The sequence below is a fragment of the Acinonyx jubatus genome, chromosome C2 (genome assembly GCF_027475565.1).
Source record: "Acinonyx jubatus isolate Ajub_Pintada_27869175 chromosome C2, VMU_Ajub_asm_v1.0, whole genome shotgun sequence".
Classification (NCBI taxonomy): domain Eukaryota; kingdom Metazoa; phylum Chordata; class Mammalia; order Carnivora; family Felidae; genus Acinonyx; species Acinonyx jubatus.
Genome location: NC_069384.1, coordinates 116871254 through 116892664, shown reverse-complemented (window position 1 = coordinate 116892664; position 21411 = coordinate 116871254).

Genomic DNA, 21411 nt, shown 5'->3' with positions numbered 1-21411 from the left:
AAATAAACTTGGGAAAAAAAAAAACAAACCTCCAAACTGTCTTTCAGAGTGGCCGTGCCAGTCTGCATTCCCAACAGCAATGAACAAGAGTTCCTGTTCCTCTCCATCCTCTCCTGCGTTTGGCATCATCAATATTCTGAATTTTGGCCATTCTAGCAGGTATGTAGTGATATATCAAAGTTGTGTTACTTTGCAATTCTCTTGTGACATATGATGTTAAGCATCTTTTTATATGTTTTATTTTATTTTATTTTTTTGCCTTTTCCATATCTTCTTTGGTGAAGTTTCTCTTCAGAAACGTTGCAATTTAACTTGACTTTTTAATTGCTGAGTGTAAGAGTTATTTGCCTATTTTGGATAATGGTCTTATCCGTACTGGCTCCAATGGAGAGGTTTTGTGCCAGGAAGCTGTAATTCTCAGTATCTGCCCTGCTCTCCAGTTTTGGGGACAGAGCTTTGCCTTCTGAACTGAATTCGGTAAAGGATCTAGAAGAATTAGTGGTTTTCAGTTTGTTCAGCTTTTTTCTGGTTTTGAGGATACGCGACAGTGTCCACAGAGGTTGCCTTCTGAACTCAGTTTTGTAATGGATCTAAGAAGAACTGGTGGTTTTCAGTTCACTTTTTTCTGGTTTTTGAAGATGTCCGACCTGAAACAGGGAGTCTGGTAGCTTTCATTCAAGTACGTTTGCTATAAATATTCAAGATTTACTCTTGTCGCTCAAGATCAAGAATCATATCAGTTTCCTAGTATCTTGTACTATGTAGAGACACATATCACTTTTTAGTCCCCTAATGATAGATATCTAAGATGCTTCCAATTTCCTATGCCAACAGTTGCCTGATGGACATACTCACACAAGTTTCTTAGTGCATATTTTCTTTTGTGCTTATAATGCGCTGTGGTTTCCTACATATATTACAACCATAAACTCATCTCATCCTTAAGATAATTTTGAGACAAACACTATTCATATTCTAATTCTTCAAAAGAAGAAACCGGAGCACAGAAAGGTAAATTGCTTAGTTGTAAGTAGATGTGTGAAACAAACCCAAATCATCTGACTTCAAAGGTAACATTTAACCACTACATTATACTTGGTTTTATGCTATTATATAACTTGGATTACAAAATTATGGAGTACGATCAAGAGGAATTGTATGGATTATATCTATGTTTTCTAAATGGCAATATGTTTCCTTTTCCACCAGCAGTGGGTGATATGAGTAGCTCTCTCTTCTTCCCATAACAACCTCATTATTGACTAGTGTTCTTATTTTTGCACCATGCAGATAGGTAACCAGATTGATAGGTATATACATTATCTTACTGTTGTTTTAATTTAATCTGACTTGATAATTTAGTTTGTCTTGTTTAATAAGGTTGAAGTAATGTGGGCTAACTCTTCAGTGAAATTTTTAGTCATTTTTTTTTTTGCCATTTTAAATCTTGTTTTCATCTTGTCCTTATTAATTTGCAATTTTCTTGTGTATTATCGATATTAGTGGTTTATTAGTTTTAGTAGCTTATATATCTTTTCCCAAAATGTTATCAGGTCTGTTATGTGCATTTATGGTGGCTTTCATAAAATCATAAATCCTGATTTTATGAATATGCCACAGGCCCTGAAGGAAATACCCAGCATTCCAGGTAGGGCCACACAAGGGAGTCAAGGCAGAGTGCCAACAGAAAGAGGCAGGATCTGGAGCATATGCCTTTTTTAGAGTCTGTGGATAGAGTGCTTTGGGGTTGCCAGGCAAAGTTCAGAGTGGTCAATTCAAACCAAAAAACAGGATTTGGTAAGCCACAGGAGGGTCTTCTTGAAGAGGCCCATAAAGGGAAAACACCAGGAGGCAGGGGAGATCACAGGAGCTTAACATTTGCTTTTGACTGTGCAGGCTGCTATCCTTAGGCATGCACTTAGTGTCATTTTATGGTCCCTGAAATCTGCTTAGCGAAACAAAATGGATGTTAAAGCAACAATACCATGGAGTAGTTTAGCTAAACTTTTAACAAATAGAGTCAAGTCAATCAGTGTTTTGCCTTATGCTCAGTTCTTTTGACATCCTACTGAGGCCTCCCTTCCTACCTTAACTCACAGTGACATTGACCTGAATTTTCCCCTTTGACTTTATGGTTTTACTACTTACATTTAGGTCTTTCATTTACCAGGATCTGTATTAGCTAAGGTTCAGCTTTTTCCTATCCACTTAGCCATCTTTCTCAGCACCGTGTACCACTGAGTTATATGGTCACCTTTTATCATATCAAACTTTGTATATGTAGATCTATTTCTGAAATCTCTCTTCTATTCCAGAGGTCTCGGAATATCTCGTAGGGTGCACCTTCTTCTTTAAAATGACTTAACTATTAGTGGATCTTTAGTCTTTGAAAAAAATTTGAAAAGATTATCAGGTTCTTGAAAAAAATTAATTGGTATTTTTTGAATGTGTAGATTGGTGTTTGAAAAACTGCTATCTTCACAATGTTCAATCATTCCATAAGTGAAGCAAGCATAGCATGTATTAGCTCTCTTTTTACACACTTCAAAGGAGGTTATAAAATTTCTGCATTAAAAACTATATTCTTCATTTATCATACAAAGTGCTTTTATATCAATCACTTTAATTATAAGAATAAACTGATCATTTAGACATGACAAAATTATTCTATATATTTTCTTAAAAGAAAGACTTTAGAACATTTAAAGTCTTGACTAAGGACATTTAATTTCTGTTGTACAGTGAGGCCTAGAAGCATGTCTTATCAATCCTAGTCAAGAGGTTTTACATTACTCTCTGAAGAACTGCCTTGTATAAAAAACGAGAGGGAAATTCATATCATTTGAAAAGCAAAACTTTTGAGCTAGAAGTTTAGTGGGAAGACTGTTTCTAAACACCTTAGAGAAACATCTATTTTATTTGCCTGTCTGCATATCCATGAAGGCACTCTTGTTGGAGGGATATTTTGCTATGTCAGGGATCATTTTTCTTGCTTTGCTTGTTATAAATGGATTCATGGCATTGACATAAGCTGGAGGAATGGACCCAACTGAGATTTTAGGGAACTGTCCTAATTTTCAGCTGATAACTTACGATGACATTTCTTACGGAAAAAAAAATAAAAAACAATAACTTTCCTTTGGATATTTTAACATTCAATATTAATAAATGAGATGTTTTCATGCATAATTCTCACAAATGCATCTAAATAAGAACATATGTCTCTCTTACTGCTGTAGTTATGTACGTGAATAAAATTATTTTTTCTTTGCCAGGAAATCTGTTTGGGTACACTAAACACTGAATCCATGTTTATTTTACATGTTGGATAAGTTTTCTTTTCAAGGGGAATAATTTATTTCATTCAAATTATCTTATTACTGACAGGCGTTAACCAGAAGATGAGTCAGGGCCATCTGGCATTCTTTAGGAGCTTATTTTGACACCTCACTCATTTGTTTAAATAATTCACTGATCCAGTATCAACTAACATACCAAAATGCAAGGTACTTTCATTTCCAGGCTAACTCAGTATGCATTTACATTTTCATAGGTGCAAATGAATTAATCTGTAGAACACAACTAAGCCACTCTGGCATGTTGATTCACCAACCCCCAATCCATTCACTTTATCCAAAAACTCTTTTCCTATAATTTGCATGCTATAAGGCTGAACTAGAGACCCGGGTTTGCTGCATAAATGTCACATTGACTGACAGTATGTCAGAATTCTCCAGAAACCAGAGTAGAAGCATTATTCTCCTATTTTAATAATTGACAGATATGTACAAAGTTTTAAACTTTGTTGAATGATACAATGGGGAGATCATATTTCTGACTTTCTACGTGGATAGTGACAAACTTAATAGAGGCAATGTAATTTCTACTAAGTGCTGCAATCCCCCCTGGACACTTTTTCTTGGTCTCCTGACTAGCTGGTAAAGAGATTCAAAGTTACATTCTGAAAACATGGCGTCTGTTTATTTTAACTGTAATATATAATGTACTAACATCTGCGTTAGAATTCACTCTTTTTTCATTTTGTTTGAAAAAAAATGCCTAAGCTTCCTTCTCTGTAGTCTTTAGATACAATAATGTAGGACAGATTTGCTTTGACTATGAACTATTCTACACTTTGTAGCACAGCATAATGTGAAGTCCATGAACATAATTTCCTTATCAATCATTAGAAATGGCTAGTAAAAGGGAACAAGTTTCAAGAATAATCATATCTTTTTTAAATACAAAAAGTACCAAAGTCTTAGTGTTTTCCCTGTTGAAATAAGAGTGAATTTCTAAATAGCTTCAAAACTCATTTTTTTACTATTGCTCAGGTATATTTATGTTTATTAGATAATACTATTTCTAATTAATAATAGTTCTAGAAACAATATAATTAGTGTATTGTTGGTACTAAACTCATTTGCAAGGCCTCAAGATGGAACATTTTTTTAAATATTTAAAAAAATTTTTTTAATGTTTATTTATTTTTGAGACAGAGAGGGACAAAGCATGAATGGGGGAGGGTCAGAGAGAGAGGGAGACACAGAATCTGAAGCAGGCTCCAGGCTGTGAGCTGTCAGCACAGAGCCTGACATGGGGCTCGAACTCAAGGACCGTGAGATCATGACCCGAGCTGAAGTCGGACGCTTAACCGACTGAGCCACCCAGGCACCCCTAAATATTTTGTTTTTTAATTGTGTGACAAATATTTATTTCATGATTACCTAACGAGGTGACAAGAAAGTACAGATACACATACACACAGGCCTACAAACACATAGACATTCCTTCAAGGAGCTTCATATCTAGTAGAAGACATGCAAAAAAGAATTATATGTCATGGAAAATACCTATAGCAGATACATCAATACCTTGCCCAGATTTCCTTTAAAACTTACAATTTCCTTGCACGAGAGCCTGATTCCCATAAGCTACCTCTAATTTGTAACTTTCTGGATGCTGGAGACTAGTCCATGTGGGTGAGGGACACGTTCAAAGTGCCAGGGGGTTAACAATTTCCACCCAGGAATTAAGCTTTAATAACCCACAAAGATAACTTGAAAATTAAAATACTTTGACTCCTTTTCTTTCTTGTCTCACTATCCCAGTCTGCTACCAATATTTCCCGGGATAACCTCCCAAGTATACAACCTGCCCTTAAATCCTTGTCTGAATATCTGCTTCTGTGGGAATTCAAATAAGACTATGCAATAATAATAATAATAATAATAATAATAATAATAATAATAAAATAGTCATGCAAGCAGAGATCAAGTATGCCTTCTTCTGGAGATGATCAGGTGAGACTTTCTGGACAAGATGAACTCTGGGTTGAGTCTCAAGACAAGAATGGGCCTTACTGAGGTAAAAGGTGTAGGAATTTCATTCTAAGAAAAGTAGAGCTCTCGAGAAAACACCAAGGTGAACGATATCTTGGTGGTGTTTCAAAAGAACCAGAGCAATTCTTAAACTTCAGAAAAATGAAACTGGGGGGCGGAGAATGGAAGCTATCTGGTTGAAGAAATGGTAAGACTGGAGGCTGAAATTTTGGCTGATTATATGTGTTGAAGGGTAGAGGTATAAGAGAGTAAAGGATGATTATGATAGAGCAATTTGATAACTACCCATGGGATCTGAGCTAGTTTGGGATTAAACAGAGATCAGAAGAGACTCCTATACTGGGAGAAAAATGTAATATCATAGTATAAATATCTAAATAGAATTGAAGAATAAGTGGATACGAAAAAGTGAAAAATTGGGGTGCCTGGGTGACTCCGTTAAGAGTCTGACTCCAGCTCAAGTCATAATCTCATGGTTTGTGGGTTCTAGCCCCACATCGGGCTCTGTGCTGACAGCTCAGAGCCTGGAGCCTGCTTTGGATTCTGTGTCTCCCTCTCTGTCTGCTCCCCCCCACCCCAGCTCATGCTTAGTCTCTCTCTGTCTCTCAAAAATGAATAAATGTTAAAAAAAAATTTAAAAAAGACAAAATGAAAAATATAGGAGGTCATGATCAGAGTTCAACACTGGTGATTATAACTGGAGAGGTGGATAGGTTCCCAATGATGATGTTGGCCAGGGTGAGGCACAAGTGTAGTGGGTGTGTAGCTGGAGAAAGGACAGAACTGTAGGACTGGTAGTGGATGGCGTGTTGATTCTGAAAGAGGGTGAGCAGTGTTGGGTACAAGGAAAGGTTTCAGTGGAGAGAAGGGACAATAACCATTTGTCATCCCTCTCTTTGTTGGGTCAATGTTTTTTTTTTTTTTTCTTTACATTGTTTCACTCCTCCCTCATTCATAATTACAGATTTCTACCATATTTGAAGGTTTTCAGCGTATGGTTACAGCAAAAAGAATTGGTTACAACTAAGTAATTTCAAGAAATTTTAACATCATACATTATCATACATGTTTTAAAGAGTATTTCTACGTGGGTCATTTAACTTAATCATTAATGTACCTCAAAAAATTGTTCCTCAGAGTTATAGAACCTGAAGCTCATATAAGTTCTAAGACTTGACCTCTCAAAAACAAGGTGTGATTGTTGGTCTGCCCAAAATAAATCTATAGCCCTATCTTTTCTAAGATATCCGTTCAATTGCTCATGATGTTGTAAACAAACTAACATGAGTTCACTCCCTGCTGAGTCACAGATAGAGACTACACCCTGTGGGGGTACCTGGGTGGCCGAGTCAGTTAAGCATCAGACTTGATTTCAGCTCCGGTCATGATCTCACGATTCATGAGTTTGAGTGCCGCGTTGAGCTCTGCACTGACAGTGTGGAGCCTGCTTTGGATTCTTTTCCCGCCCCCCCCCCCATTCCTCCCCTGCTTGTGCTTTCTTTTTCTCAAAAATAAATAAACATTTAAAAAAATAAAGACTATATGTGTGGAGTAGTCACACAAAGGAAACACTATTTGCAGCAAGTAAGGAGGTATGGGTAATAACTTCCAAAGCTGTAACTTCCCCAGCAAGGGTGAATGGGTTCCTTTGATTTAGGGTCCATCGTCATATGCAGAGGCAGGTATAAGGTCATGCATACATCTTAAGGAAACACACCCATACAGTACATAACATTGTATGTTACGGAAATGAGGCTTGTGCTCCTCCTTGGACCAAGAGTTTAGTATTCTAATGAGGTAGAGGTAACTGCTGTCACTCCAGGGGTCAATGGTCACTCCATGGTCCATCTGCTCAGGCATGAGTCAGAGGTTGAACCCAAACTTGTCTGGGTGGTTTGGGTCACAGGAGCTTTTTGTCAAGGCAGTATTGCTTGACGGGGCGGTTTCGGTTTCCATCTTGGGATGCTTTGCCCATCAGTCAGGTCTTTTGCCTGAGTTAAAAGATAAGTCAGAAAGAACTTAAGGAAAATGTGAGACAAAGGTAGGTGGGTACATGCAGTTGGGCACTAAACATCAGGCCTTTCTGGTGACAATGTAAGGCCGCTACATATGGTCTATCCTATAAAGCTAGGCTTGATTTTTTGCTCTGAGGGGCCCGAAGTAAAGCCCACACTTGCCTGTCCCCTAAGCCTTCATAACCACCTTGGCAATATACGCAAGGATAAACACATGTCTATTGCCGGAAAACTGAAGAGTGTCTTAGGGGAAGATGAGTATTTCCATTTTACCCTGTTCATCCTGAACACACATCACAGCATTATTTCTTGCAATCTGCACCTTATCTGTAGGAGAGAATAATACATATTGAAACATCTAAATGAGACTTCATTTTCCCCAAGCGTCACTAAAAAATTGAATTTGCTTCAATTTTCCCAATTACTATACTCACAGGCTTAAACAAAAAAGGAATGTACCTTCATTTTTATTTGCATGTATATTTTTTCCTCTGATGGGAGAGCTTCAAAGTACAGGAATTTTAATATTTCATTAGGATTTCTAAAGCAGTTGCTCTCAGCCACTTGTGAAGGGAATTTTATACTCCGTTAACTTATAAGTATTGTAAACAATATGCCCATGTTTACTTTGCTGAGTGTCTTAGTATTAGCACTTCTTTTCCTCTCTGTAACAGTGCAATGGGTAAATTATAGGCATAGTGTTTTATGAAGTAGAAAAACATATTATGTATTTAAGAAGAGACCTTTTGGGGCACCTGGGTGGCTTGGTCGGTTAATCGTCCGACTTCGGCTCAGGTCATGATCTCACGGTTCGTGAGTTTGAGCCCCGCATCTGGCTCTGTGCTGACAGCTCAGAGCCTGGAGCCTGCTTTGGATTCTGTGTCTCCCTCTCTCTCTGCCCCTTCCCTGTTCATGCTCTGTCTCTCTCTGTCTCAAAAATAAATAAACGTTAAAAAAAAAAAAAAAAGAAGAGGCCTTTTGAAGATACTATTTCAGGACTACTCTATAATTTTGATTTGTGTTGTCCTTAAATATCTAATGTAATTTGAACTTTTTGGAAGTTCATAGATATAAGTCAATCAGCTATAAATTTTATTAAACACGGCTAACATGTTTTGCTGCACCTTTTTAGGAGAAATTGAAAAGAAAATTATTTGTGCTTGCATGAATCCAGAGTGTGATTAATTCTTTTTTGGCACATAGATTAGTTACATTATTGTACAAAATACTTATGTTATATTAAAATAACTCAAGAATAATATGACTTCATTTAAATTTGGGTACAAATTATAATACAAATGTAATTTTAGTAATTTTCCGTATCAGAAATAGTATTTAATAGGAAGAAAGATTTTAAGAAAATCATGATGGCAGGGGTCAGAGTGCTAAAATGGGAGTCATGTGATGAAGTATGAATATATTTCCAGGGATATATTTTGCAGCGGATTATGGGAACAGAATAATTAAATGTTTTATGTGATACTGGATTGGGTCCTGGGTCCACAGAATACTTTATTGTAACATTTGGTGAAATCGAATCGGTTGGGATTTAAAAGTAGTATTGCACAAATGTTAAGTAATTACTGAAATTTGATGCTTATGCATTGATTTTTAATAAATATACCCTGAAGTGTTAAGAGATTGAATAGCATTATATCTTCAACTTGTCTTCAAGGGGTTAGAAAAGAGAGAAACTGGGTAAAGGAGCAGGGGGAGAAGGAAAAGGTGGAGGGATGTGGAGATAGAAGGTAATGCAAGAATTTGAGCATTGGTAAACTTCTCTGTAAGTTTGAAATTACTTCAAAATAAAAAAAAATGTTTAAAATGTGAGGGAAAGATACTAATATATTTTAGATGATTATATACAATAGGCTTAGAAGGGGGTAGAGTCCCCCTGTAAAGCAGAAGACAGACATGTTTCCTGCTCAGTTAAAAAATATACTTATCTTTTTCCTTCAGAACAAAGAGTAGGCAAGTGGAAAGCCGGTTATAAAATACTCCTCTGTTCTTAACCCAGAGTTTCTCTTCTATAATGTAACCAACTGTTTATGCATTTGTCATCTGGTCCTCCTCCTGTTACCCTCTGGGAACCAGAGCTCTGGCACAAAGCAACATAAATAATGTAGCAACTGCTATCATTGTGTGTGATAATATCCTTTGTTTCTGAGCTCAGGATTCTTGTGTCTTCTGCAAGAATATTGAAACTCTGGTCAGCTAATTTTTCAGTTTGCAAGTAGGATAAGGTCCCAGTCTTCATAGTTCTTAACAAATATACTTTTTATTAGTTAAAAATCTTCCTTAGGTCCTTCAGAAATTAAAACCAGTTTCACATGAAATTGAGACTCACCCTGAGTTAAAATTAAATTTCTCTCTCTTCAGTGAGAACTGAGATCTTTATGATACTGAGATTTTATCTCTAAGAACGTAGTATGCCTTCTATTTTATTACATGTCTCGGTGTCTCTTGATGGAATTTAAATTTTTCTTCATAAGGTTTTTGGAAATTCACTTTAAATCCTTTTTATTTTGTATTTAAAATGTGTAGGTGACTGTGTGCGTTTAAACAATATAAAATTGAGTATTCTGTTTAATAATATGTGACTTTCAGTTAAGTCCTTTTATATTTAAGGCGATTATTCATATGGTTGGCTATAAAACCCTGGTGAATGCTTGTTTTATACTTATTCTGCTTATTTGTTCTTTCTCTCCCCCTTTCTGCTTCCTTTCCAGGATTCTATATTCTTCAATATTTCACTTTTTTCTCCCATATTGAATTTTAGCCAAACCTAATGATTGTTCTAGAGGTTACAGAGTTACCCTTAAGTTATCCTGTTTTGTCTCTACATAATATTATGCTGTTTTATAAACAATGTAAGAACTTAGGTGCAATCATCTTTCTAAGGGTCTGAATTCTCCTTAAAGCCTTCCTCAGCAACGTTGGTCTTACTCACTTCTCATTCCTGTGAAAAGTTGTAGACCTCATAACCATCTCTGTTAATTTAGTAGGTACAATAGTTTATTTAGACCATTGCTTATTCCCTTTACATACATATGCCATACCTCCCATCTAGATTATAGAATCACACGGGGAGAGAAATAGTCCTAAATTTTTCATGTCTATAGTAACTTGAATAGTGTTATGCAAATAGTCGATCACAATAAATTATCATATGGTTCTTACTTTTTATGACATAAAATAATTTGAAACATTTGGTAAACATTTCTAAATAGTCCTAATAATTAGATGTTACAAGGTTGGCTGATAAAATTTTAATTTAGAAGAATATTGATAATAACATTAATAGGTCACTGATTTTTGTAGGCACTGTATTTATATGCTCAATATTATTTTTATTATTCAAAACTCACATTAAATTCTTTTATTTAAATTTTATAGCTGAGAAAACTGAAGCAGAGAAAGTTTAACCATTTAACCATTAACAATTACACCACTAGAAGCAATTCCCCGAGAATATGTGAAAAAGAAAAATCGATTTTCTGTGTAGTTCACTTTTACCCAAGCCTCAAAGAATTTGTACAGATTTTTGAGAAATAAATGAACACCTCAGAGTAAAAACATCACAAAAGTTATTAATGAGGTTTTATTTTTAAGTTTTTATTTAAATTCCATTTAGCTAACATACAGTGTAATACTAGTTTGGGTATAAAATATAGTGATTCAACACTGCCACACAGCACCTGGTGCTTATCAAAACATGTAGATTCCTTAGTACCCATCACTTACTTCACCAGTTCCCCCACCCACCTCCCCTCTGGTAACCATCAGTTTGTTTTCTATAGTTAAGAGTCTGTTTCTTGGTTTGCCCCTCTCTTTTTTTCTTTCCTTTTGCTCATTTGTTTTGTGTCTTAAATTCCACATGAGTGGAATTATATGTCTTTCTCTGACTTATTTCACTTAGCAGAATACTCTATAACTCTGCCTTTGCAAATGGCAAGATTTCATTCTTTTTCATCGTCAATTAATATTCCATCATATATATTCCATTATATATATATATGTGTGTGTGTGTATCTATGTATATATGTATATGTGTAAATGTGTATACACACCTATATACATATATATACACACACAAATGTGTGTATGTATGTGTGTGTGTGTATATGTATATATTCACGTTGGTAGGATACTCATAATATTACACACACACACACACACACACACACAAAATCAGTTGATGGGCACTTGGTCTGTTTCCATAATTTGGCTATTGTAGATAATGCTGTCATAAACATAGGGATACATGTATCCCTTTGAATTGGTATTTTTTTATACTTTTGGTAAACACCTAGTAGTGCAATTGCTAGATCCTAAGGTAGTTGTATTTTGAACTTTTTGAGGAACCTCCATACTGTTTTCTATAGTGGCTGCCCCAGTCTGCATTCCCACCAACAGTGAAAGAGGGTTCTCCTTTCTTCACATCCTTACCAGCACCTGTTGTTTCTCTTGGTGCTGATTTAAGCCATTCTGACAAGTGTGAGGTGATATCTCATAGTTTTGATTTGTATTTCCCTGGTGACGAGTAATGCTTAACATCTTTTCTTGTGTCTGTTGACCATCTGTATGTATTATTAGGAAGAAAATGTCTATTCATGTCTTCTGCCCAATTTTAATTGGATTATTTATGTTTTGGGTGTTGAGTTTTATAGGTTATTTAAATACATTGGATACTAACCCTTTATCAGATATGTCATTTGCAATATCTTCTCCCATTCCAGATGTTGCCTTTATTTTTAGTTTTGAAACAAAACAGATTTCAGAATCAAAGTGAACAATTAATTATGCCAGTAACAACATAAGTTGCCTACTCCCTATTTCCCCCTTTCAGAGTGACATGATGAGATGTAGGTGGTTATTCCTTGAATGTACACCAAGGGAGGTAATAGAGGAAAGGCTCACCAAAATGAGAATCTGGGAGTGTATATAAGATAGCTCCCTCCTTAGCAGCTAAGAAAGGGAGAGAAACAGAATCTTCCTAAAAACAAAAAAAAAAAAAAACAAATCCTATGGTGTGTTAATGATTAGCTCTGGACTCCCCCTTTTGAATGTAAACGTATGCCTTTGGGCAGGCAAATCTTTCTGGAGGCCTGTATTTATTCAATCATATTTTCCTAGGCTTTTACTAAGGCATAGGGTTCAGTTTTCTGTGCTCAGAAACTCTGTAACTGTGCAGAAGCACTGAATAGTCTTATTACATCCCAAGAAGCCATAGCAAAAACAGGGAGCCTATGTGGATTTGAAAAATCTTTAAATATTCCAATTACCAGAACCAGAATATTATAAAATATATTCTTTTAAAGTATTTCAAAAATACAATAGGAGAATAAAGTATAAAAGAGAGATAGTCAAGAGACAATCTAGGAATTAAGATAGTGAAATATTTGAAATCAAAAGATAAAGGAATGAGGTTAAGTAGTAGGCTAGGAAAATAGAACACAAATTTAGTCAAATAGATTTGAAAAAATTATCCAGAAAGAATCACAGGAAGAGAATGGAATGTCTGAGGGTGAGTTTAAGAGACTTGAACAACAGACTGACAATATCTAACATATTCCAAACTCCTTATGAAGGAAACTCTTAGATGATTTTATCAGTGTGACCAATAAAACTGTGAAGCAAAATATAATGCCATTGATCTCCCAACTAATTCAGGACATAGAAAAAAGACGAAAATATTTTCCAAAACTCATTTTATGGAGTTTATATAAACTCAACACCCAGATTTGAAAAAGATTACACATGAAAATCAAATCTCATTAATTTATATTAATGCCAAAATACTAAGTATAAAATTAGGGAACCTACTCCAGCAATATATAAAATGATACTATGTTTTGGCAAAGTTGAGAATGAGTTTATTCTCAGAGATAAAAGTTGTTTTAACATTAGTAAAACATTCAATAAATTCACTTTATTAATAAAGGCAAAACTTATGTGATCATATCAATAGAAGTAGAAAAAAATGATTAACATTAACAATCTAGATAAAACCACAATTCTTAGCAAATTGGGGGTAGAACAAACTTTTACATCCCCAGAGAGTCCTTACTATTAACACACAATGGTTTCAGAGTACTTGGGTGGCTCAGTTAAGGGTCCGGCTTGATTTCAGCTTGGTCATAATCTCACACTTCCTGAGATCAAGCCCTTAAGTCCGGCTCCATGCTGACCGTGCAAAGCCAGCTTTGAAATTCTGTGTCCCTCTCTCTCTGCCCCTCTACTGCTCATTCTTTCTCTCAAAATCAATAAATAAACATTAAAAAAACAAAAAACAAGATCCATTAAATTCTGTTCATCCACAGGTTCTCTAAGAGTGAAAAGATGATTTAAAAATTGAAATGAGATAGTCGCAGCATATAAAACCAAATTTCTATAATGCATTATGGTAATCCTTATTGAAATTACACAGTGCCCATTCAACAGACCTGATATCCAGCCAAGAGGCACCTAGATAGAGGGCTTCCCCTACTGTTTACTGTCACTATCAATTTTGATTGTTTGGTGCTCATGCCATTCATTGTTATGCATATGGAGTATTAACCCTGATGTGTAACAAAATAGATCTGTGTTGAAAAAGCTACGGAACAGAAAAAATCTCGAGGAAGACCACACAATTTACATACATTAAATCCATGTACCAAAACCAATACTACCTAATTTGTATAACACACACGTAATCGTTCACCTATCATAACCAGATTAAAGTCCGTACGTATAGAGATGAAGGGAATAGGAATATGACGAATGGGAGAAGAAAAGAAAAATGAAAACAGAACCAAGGCTTTTCTTAGTACAAAGCAATGCAAGTAGTCGAGAAGTGGAGAGTGTGGTTAATTCAGATCTACATTTGAGTTTTTACATGTATGTGCATCAGTGTGTGTATATGTGTACTGTCTGAAAACTCTTCCATTCATTAGCAATTTGGCATATCCCATTATCAAGCCAGAGAGAATTTCTTTTCTTTTTTTTTTTAAGGCGTGGAAAGTTTAATAATGGAAAACCTTCTCAAAAGGAAAAGTCCTGTTTATAAAGACAGTGTGTTGGGGCAACTGGGTGTCTCAGTTGGTTAAGCATCGACCTTCAGCTCAGGTCATGCACAGTTCATGAGTTCAAGGCCCGTGTTGGGCTCTGTGCTGACAGCTCAGATCATGGAGCCTGCTTCTGATTCTGTGTCTCCCTCTTTTTCTGCCCCTCCCCCCACTCAGGCTCTGTCTCTTTTTCTCTGTCAAAAATACATAAACGTTAAAAAAAATGACACAATGGGGCGCCTGGGTGGCTCAGTCGGTTGAGTGTCCGACTTCAGCTCAGGTCATGATCTCACGGTCTGTGAGTTCAAGCCCTGCATCAGGCTCTGTGCTGACAGCTCGGAGCCTGGAGCCTGCCTCAGATTCTGTGTCTCCCTCTCTCTCTGCCCCTCCCCTGCTCATGCTCTGTCTCAAAAATAAATAAAAATATTAAAAAAAAATGACACAAATGCTTAGAGCAGCATTGTTCATAATAGCAATTTAAAAAAAATTATAAAGACTGTGTATTACTATGTACTAAAATATTTTGGGGTACTTGGGTAGCTCAGCCGGTTAAGCGTCCAACTCTTCATTTTGGCTCACGTCTTGATCTCATGGTTCCTAGGATCTAGCAAGCCCTGTGTCAGGCTCTGCACTGAAAGCATGGAGCCTGGCTGGGATTCTCTCCCCTTCCCCCCCGCCCCCCGTACCTCCCCAGCTCACGTGCATGTGCTCTCTCTCTCCCACTCTCTCAAAATAAATTTTATATATATAGACAACTTTATGCAGGGCAACTTAGAGTTTCCAGTCTTTTAATTGGATCAGTAAATACTTAAGCAGTTCCTAATAGAGAAGACAGACCAATCATTCATTTTGTTACCCTAGTGTGCATTCTTATTTTTCAAAAGCAAACTTCCAAAGTAGAGTTGTAAATTTTGAAACCGAATCCCACAATCTTAGCTTCCAACGCTTTAGTTTGCTCGAGTTCACAGAAAGGCAACGGGTGAAGGATTTTTCCACAGGACGATCCTTCTAGTTGTGAATCTTTAGAGAAACCTATCGCTTACTGAGAAGCAGACTTTAAAAATAGAACTCATTGCCATGCATATTAGTGGACAACCTGCTGTCCCAGACAGCCTAAAAGGAGTTTTCCTGGCTTAAGCAGTAAATCAAGCCTGCATATGAAAGTGAGTGTCCTCACTTAAATCATTATTATGCTGTAAGCATTATATAAGCCATCTTGGAGCTGTGGGGCCTTGTACAACCCACACTGGGAAGCAGAGAGAATAAGTGCTGACAGCCTGCCATTCTATTTGCTTTCACTACCCCGTGTACAGTCAGCAACATTTTTATCAGATTGAAGCCTAGCCACACGTCCCAACCGGTCACGTGACTGTGATTAACATAAGGGTTTTCAGCGCTAAATCAATATGCTTTTTTCTGCTGGAAGTTCTTGTCATTTGGAAGCTAGAAATCTGGTTCTCCAGCTGAGCTCTAACTGAAATGAGTGCGTTATGATTTGCTACAAAATTGTTGTAAAATACACTAGTGACCAGAACACTAAGCTCTAATTATATCAGAGACAATTTATACGTAGTCATCTTTGTTTTTCTCAAATCCCATTAATCCTTATCTTAGCTAATTGTAGCTTTGAATTTAGCTTGAGTTTGCACATATTTTGGAGGAAAACAGAAATTATTGGGAAATTTAATGGAGACACATCGAAACCCTCTCTGAATAGAGAAAATCTGGAACTGCCAGTGCCTGATACCGCTATGTTACCACCAATCAGCGATGTGAGTTACAGTCATCTGATTCTTCTAAACTCGTGCAGATCCAGCCAGACTGCGGTAGAGCCCCTCACCAAGGAAGGTGCTGGAGGTCTTCTCAGGACGGTGGAAGGCAATGTGTGATGTGGCCCAGTCCACTCCTGTATATGTATGCAGAACTCTGACAGGCACCTGTAACTTGGGCTGTGTCCAGCCAGCCTATATGTGTCACCATATATGGGAGACAAAGAAGTAGAAATTGCACAAAAGTCTACACCCCTCTGTGCTGAGGGTTCAGTCTTTTTGGGGTCTTAGTCCGCTTAGCCTGTGCCGGCATGAATCAAGCTGCTTTCTGGAAAGAAGGGCCTCAGTGTCCTCTGTCTGTGAAAGAATCCTGCTATAATATTTCCAACTGTGATCGTGGAAACAAGGCAGTTTTACCAAAAACTATAACTTGGCACTAAAATAATGTATATGCGGTGCACAGGTGTTTTCTTATTATTTTCACGTGCAGGATCTAAGCTATTTAGGTTGTTATCACACTGTTTGAATATCAAATATTCTAGCTAAAATAGCGTATTCGTTGATGTAATAATTAGAAGTGTGTTAAATCTATTAGCTCTAGCAGATGACTCGAAATTATATCAGGGGCGCCTGGGTGGCTCAGTAGGTTAAGCGTCCAGCTTCGGCTGAGGTCATGATATCACGGTTCATGAGTTCGAGCCCCATACCTGGCTCTGTGCTGACAGCGCAGAGCCTGGAGCCTGCTTCGGATTCTGTGTCTCCTCCTCTCTCTGCCCCTCACCTGCTCATGCTCTGTCTCTATCTCTCAAGAATAATAAATAAACTTTAAAAATTAAAAAAAAAACTAAATTATATCAAGCAGAATCATAGTAAAATAAATTCCATATTCTATTTGTTACTGATAGGATTTAATTATGTGTTGCCAACAACTAGAATGTGGTGGTTGGAAAAGCTTCACTTGTCTTCTGAATAAAATGATTGACTAAAGGCAAATCATAAAAGTTTCCTTCCTCTAATCCAACAAGAAATGAGCAAAGCCATATATAATATATAATTATATTTTTCTAGTATATATTTCTAATATATATTTTCTTTTTAAAAATTTTTTTTGACATTTATTTTTGAGACAGAGAGAGAGAGCATGAACAGGGGAGGGTCAGAGACAAAGGGAGACACAGAATCTGAAACAGGCTCCAGGCTCTGAGCTGTCAGCACAGAGCCTGACGCGGGGCTCGAACTTACGGACCGCGAGATCATGACCTGAGCTGAAGTCGGACGCTTAACTGACTGAGGCACCCAGGCGCCCCTCTAATATATATTTTCTAATATTTTTTTCTCTAATAATACTTTCTCCAATAATACATAATATATAATTATACATAATACATAATTATATAATATAATAATATATAGAATATATAATAAAATAATTATACATAATACATAATTATATATTTTTCTAATATATATTTCTAATATATATTTTCTAATATATATTTCTCTAATAATACTTTAATAATACATAATACTGATAGAAAAGCAACATGTGTGTGTGTCTATATATATACATATATATATATATATATATATATATGGCATGCGTATTCACATTTAGTCATTATTATGCTTCAAGCATTATGTAAGCCATGTGGAGGCATGGGTCCTATACAATACATACTGAGAAGTGCAGGAAAATTGTGTGTATAGTACACACACACACACACACACAATATTAATAGAGAAGCAACATGTTTTGTGTGTCTGTGTATATGTATATATACACACCATAATTCTTAGTAAATTATGAATTGTACACATTATTATATATATATTATAGATACATGTAGGTTTTCTAAATATATAGACAGAGGGAGAGAGAAGCACCAGACAAGGAAAGAGAAAATGCCTAATGACTTTAACTACAAAAAACAGAGCATGATATTATGAGTATCCTACCGACATGAATGCTATTCCTTCATGATTATATTTACAAGGTGTTTAATAAAATTTTGCTAAAGTACCCAAGCTTAGTTTACTAATGAAGTATCAGCTCCACACAACTCCTACTTATCCCTGTCCTCTTCTAATATCTCCTTGAATACTTAGTCTCCGGAAAGTAGATGGTGCACTTTACCCAGCTCCGCAACTGCAAAGTAGAGAGAAGGCCAGCAGGTCTTAGAAAATGAGTGAAGGAGGTCTAGAACAGTTCCCCTGATCTCCAGCAGTACAAAGAGAGTTCTATAATAATCCCCCTCATATGCGTGAGATGAAATAAGCAAATAATAGGAAACGCCCAAACAAAATACAGAATTCAAACCATACAAAAAAATTTCAGAGGAAAGGCAGTGACAAAGGTAATAATGAAAGACCAGAAAGAAAATTCTAAAGAAATGATGACCCAAGAGTATACAGATTTTAATAAGAACAATTCTCTCTTTCACAAAACAAAGCCAATATATTTTGAAAAGTAGTGTATTTTACTTCTGTTCTCTGTATTACTACCCTGAATTCTTTCTTACACAAATCAGTTCTAATTTTAGAATATTATGTAATATAAAAATCTTACTTGAATTTTTAGTTTATATTTGTACTTATTTAATGTATTTTCATAGCATATTTGTGTATGCCAGCCTTTTCATTTGATTATAAATTCCTAGAGCATAAAGAAAATGTAATACTCTATCATAATTGGAGAAAATTTTGCATAATTATACATTTAATAAATGTCTGATGAGGATATGTTTGCTCAATTTCTCCTAAGCAGTTTAAAGTGTTTTACTCAGGGAATCATCTTATTTTTACTTTGCAATAAAATAAGAGTGTTTGATGGTGAACATTACACTCATTTTAAGTTTTCAAAATATTTATTATTTCCAGAAGCAATTAAGTAAAATAGTTTTTATACTGCTTATGCTGGCTCTCTGCATAGTCCAACCCCCATTAATGACCATGTTATTGTTCCCACTCCCGGGTTTATCTAAACTTAATTGCATCAAATAATGTGTTTTTATAATACTTTCCCCAGAATACTTTCCACAATAATTTTAAGGTGTAGAGTCTAGCAATTAAGCAGTGGTATGAATAATCAAATAATGCTTAGGTATAGTTTGTTTCTATTCAGCGGGATATCATGGACACTGAGGACCTGTTTCTCATCCAGTTTCCCCTCCCCACAATTTACAATCTTAAGAAATGAGATGCCTACAGAAAACAAGTTAAAGTCCAGTTTATAACAGGATATGAGTAAAAAGATCAAAAGTGTTATTTTAGGATTAGACAGTCTTTCAGTGGTAGTGAAGGCCAGGAAGAGAGATGTGGAATTGGTCCCTGCACATTATAAATGGAGCCTTAAAAATATGTCAGGGTTTGGAGGTTAGGTGGAATAATTTGGATTTCAAAAGAAACAGCGTAAACAGAAGGGAGGAAGATATTCCATCATATCTTTACTTGGTGTGTGTGTGTGGGGGGGGGGGGCGGGGACCAAGGAGGGAGAGGCAAATGACTTGTGACCGTAACCAGACATCAGAAGCCCTTGAAAATCAAGTGAAGTGTAGACTTGTACAACCATTGGGAAACACTGTAACATTAGGGTGAGAGGGATTTTATCCAGAACTGAAAATTTGGAATATAAATGAGACCTAGTTCTCGAATAAAATATTCTCTTAGAAAAGAAAATAGCTGATATGTAAGTCTTTTTTAGTAATGCATTACAATATACCAGCTTTAGGCCTTTATGAATAGTTTCCAAACATGGTAAAATAATCATAATAAAGGAAATAGAAATAATTGAAAATAGGGCAATACTAAAACCTTCTTAAATGATCAGTTGAGAATTGCTACAGTAATCAATTAGTTAATTCCACTCAGGAAAGGAAAACCAAAGAAATCAAATTCTACAGAGAAGCATTTGCAATATGTCAGCTGTTTGTACCTCTGCTTACAACACCTATTGTGCACACTTTCAGTGTGGAAATGGAAACGCAGGGATTTTTTTTTTTACTTATCAAAGACCCCACTTAAAATACTTACTGACAAATCTGTAATATTCATCAGTTGTTTACCTTCTAGAAAATCTTTAATGAAAATACTGTTTAATGAGAGTACAGCAGAAAAGAGGAAAAAGAGGAAAGTATAAACTCCAAAGACCTTAAGACATCAATTGAAAATTAGAATGTATTTTAGAAATTATCTGAACCATGAAACACCAGGAAAACACTGTAATCAAAAAGTCAAGAACAGTTAAAGCATTGGTGAGTAAGAATATGATTTATTAGATTAATGATAAAAAGAAAACTATTCTCAATTTAGAAGGTAAAATATAATCGATACTCATAAAATGATAGTTTCTCTGGACTGAAGTGTTGGAAAAGGTTTTCATCAGGCTGAAGGATTTTTTTTTTAATTCTTAAGAAAGAAAAAACAGAAAAGGGACTTTCCAACTCTGTTTTCATACACTTTCAAAAACAACCAATCAGGAAATGACCTTGTGATTATATCTAACAACTTAAATAAATATCATCTCCTAAAGACAGTTTTGGGTTTAATACTTTTCCTCAACTATTTTATATTAGTTGAAATTATAATTCTAGCTTGGAAGTAAATACAATTTTTTGAAAAAAATTAAATATTTATTTTTGAGAGAGAGAGAGACAGCAAGCGAGCATGAGCAGGGGAGGGGCAGAGAGAGAGAGGGAGATACACAATCCAAAGCAGGCTCCAGGCTCTGAGCTGTCAGCACAGAGCCCAACATGGGGTTTGAACCCACGAGCGGTCAGATCATGACCTGAGCTGAAGTCAGATGCTTAACTGACTGAGCTACCCATGGGCCCCAGTACATACAAATTTTTAACCCACTGAAGAAAATGCATATGTAAACTCTTTAATACAGGACATGTTACTATTAAATTCATGCACTCATACCTATTTATCTTCCAATTTTATGTGAGAAGATTATTCCTAATTTTAATATATATATTCATTTTATATTTATTTTGCTATCTCAGACAGCCATTTTGAACTTTCTAGAGTTTATTAATAAGTCTATCTAATCTACTTTGAGTTTAAGGAGGTAATGATTGGACCAAGGCTATATCTCCAATTTCTGTGTGGAATAAATAACTTTTACAGTTATCAAATGGTCACATGAAAATATGTTATTTTCACCAGTAGACAACTTGAAATTTAAAACCTTTTGTCATACCACTCATCGTGTATCAGTTAGGCAAATAATTGTAAA